The following is a 3,103-nucleotide window of genomic DNA, read 5'->3' on the forward strand; positions in this document are numbered from 1 at the left end:
TAGTTCCCAATAATAACACAATGAAGAAGTCAAGATGTATTTTGAAGAGGCGTACACTTGACAGACCACTCAAGCCGGGCCAGTAAACAATCTCAAAAGCAAACTCTGTACGGAAATAAAAACTACAGAGCACCCGTCATTATTTACTGCACTATAATTTTCCAGTATTAACAGTTCACGGAAGACCGAAGTTGAAGGCACGAAAGACAAACACCCAGTTCAGAAAGTTTCTCATTTCCATTTGCATGCATTTTGTAATCCTGCAGGTATCTTCCCTTTAAAATTTTCACCTTTACTTTGTTACGGCACAAGGTGACACTATTAAAAGTCAGCTCAGGGATGGTTTACTTCATGAGTACAGGAAAAAAATTCAGTCGGCAGCATGATAACCTGCAAACTTCTTGAATGACGAAGGACGGGCCTCTACACGGGGGAAACAGCAAACAGCTCAGTCAAAGACGAAGCATCCCAAGGGCAGGAGTCGATCATCCTAATTTACCTGCATTACCTACGCTCCCTTGTTGAAAATCACAGGGTCCTGGCCCCCAAAGGAATAAGGGGGCAATTTTTTTGCATGAATTCTTTTGCATCTGCTTTTCCTACCCACCCCAGCCCTCTCCCGCAGAAGCAAGTGTCCCCATTGCCCGCAGCCGGCCCCACGCCGCCTCTGCCCCAACAAGCCTGGTTAACCCAGGGCAACACACAGCCCAGCAGGTAGGGCAGGCTCCCCAAAACCCCCCTGCTAGGGGCTGCTCAGACCTACGGCCCGTGCCTCCTGCGTCCCCAAGCAGCCCTTCGCCCACTGAGGGAGCTGAGAAGTGGCCAGGATGGCCCCAGCGGGGCGGCCGCCATCCCGCCCGCGAGCTCTCGCGCCAGCCACAAGTTGCCCAAACGCACCCCTTCAGGATGCAGGAAGCCCTCCCGCCAAAGGGGAGCAAAGGCATTTTCATTAAACTGCTCACAAGAGGCATGAATTAGGTCAAATATCAAATATAATTTTTTGATGGAGGGGGGGAATCTTTCGTGTGAAGCACCATGTGGTCTTCAGGCAACCGAGGTAAATTTCTGTTTCCTTTTTAGAAGAAGCTGCTAGGTATTTGTACAGGGAAAATGGCACTGAGTATTTCATGTTGCCATGGTACAGTGTCCGTAGGCAATGTTATAGATAACAAATGTTAAAAAGATGCTGACTTTCATCTATCAAAGGACTTTATATTTTGATTTCTAGGTTTTTAGGGGATTGCTTTGTTGTACAACACAAGCTCATATTTTATACGGTTATGAAACACAGAGCTAGTGCTTTCTTCACAGCAACTTCAAAAAGGACCCAGATTTCACCTTTTCTAAAATACATAGTTCCTTCCAGTACGATTCACGTGAATTTCTGTTCTCTTCAGGTAATGACGTGGTTCTTCCCATCCATGCAGAGTGAGAACTGTTTGAAAGTTAATTCTTATTACAGTCATATCCACACATGCATGTGTCCTAATATATATAATTCGAGCTAAATACAACTCTGCTAAGGGTTCCAGTTAGTTATATAAGGAGTCCTGCAATTTCCACCAAAACTATTTATCATAACAAACTCTAAGTAAAATGCACACCTTTTTTTTCAATAGTTAAGCCTAGAAATTAAAGCTAGACCTGATATTAAATGCCTGGGAAAATCTTCCACTCCAGGTAGTCTTTTTTAATTGCTTCTTACTTTACCAGACTTGGCCTTTTTAGATGATGTTTTCCTGGTCTGTTCTCTGTCAGGGAAGCAGAAGGGAAAAAAAAAAAAAAGAAAAAAAAATCGTTTTGCAGTTTTTGAAACTGCAGACAGGAGATGAAGATTTTAAAGAGGAAGAAAAATAAATGTTCTCAGTGTGATACAAGTTGTCACCTCTATGTGAACAGCCCTTGTGCCTCAGCATGACCGGATACATTTGAAATTTGGCAAGGGCATATAATGTCAAATCCTTTCAGCCATGGAGTAAAAACCACTGTCTGGATTATCTGCATCCTTAAAAGGAGGAGCAGCATGTGCCCAGTGTTCAACCTGGGTGGCATTTTAGCCCACATGAAAACACGAACATGTTGTCTTGTACCAAAGGTGTGCTGAGAGGAGACAGATCTCTCAACTAGCAACAGGGCAAAACTCTTTGCAAGATGGCAAACAAATCTGAAACAAGCAGCAAAGGCAGAAATTACAAGAAAAATAAACAAAAACGGCCCCAGAACTGATGGGATGCTGAGGAGAGAAACTCGGGAAAAGGCCCTTCTCAAAGCCGTCTCTGGCAGAGATTCACAGGTCTGGTTTCTCCGGGACGCTTCTTTAGTTTCACCAACAAGTAACTCCAGCAGTTCAGTGAGAAAAAAGGCTTCGTACAACCTTACCACACCAACACCCAACTTCTTACACCCTGGTTCAGGTTGGTTAGCTCAAAAAGTTCAAGACCCTGAAAAGGGAGCTCTTACAAAGCAAATACCCCGTCATCCAGCCCAGCCCACGCTGTGAAGCCCATTCTGAGGCTGCTTGTGAGGGGCCGAACAGCTTTAAATCCACACAAGGAGCACTGGCATCGCCTTGGTGTGAAAGCAGGAAAGGCCGCTTCTGGCCACGATAGCTACAGGGGTGAATTCTGCACCTGGCAAGCGTGTGTGTACTTGCAAACAAAACGCCAGCTAGATGGCAAAATCGTGAGCTGAAGTCCATTAAGTGATTTTCTTTTAAAGTATCCATGAGGGCTGCAAAGGAAAAGGACAATTTTTGGTCCCAACAGCCACTCAGGTCAGGTACGTTACCAACCTGCGACGAAGAGTGGGACAGACAGACAGACTCCACTGCAGAGGTGCATTCAGTGAGATCCTATATTACAGAGAGCTCCAAGGACCTAAGAAAGCACCCAGGGAGGCAGAAATGAGGGCTGCAGACACATGGATGAATGGCCAGAATCTGTTTTATTTACAACAGCTACAGCGTACAGCTTCCACAGAGCATGGTTTTGAATAGACACAGCAGTGCATGTCACATCTCAGTATATCAGCTCACTTCATCCGAAATGGGAAACACAAAAACTGAAACACATTTTGGGGGGGGGGTGGAAACACCCCACCCCCC

Source organism: Egretta garzetta, unplaced genomic scaffold (genome assembly GCF_000687185.1).
Source record: "Egretta garzetta isolate BGI_Z169 unplaced genomic scaffold, ASM68718v1 scaffold125, whole genome shotgun sequence".
Taxonomy (NCBI): Eukaryota; Metazoa; Chordata; class Aves; order Pelecaniformes; family Ardeidae; genus Egretta; species Egretta garzetta.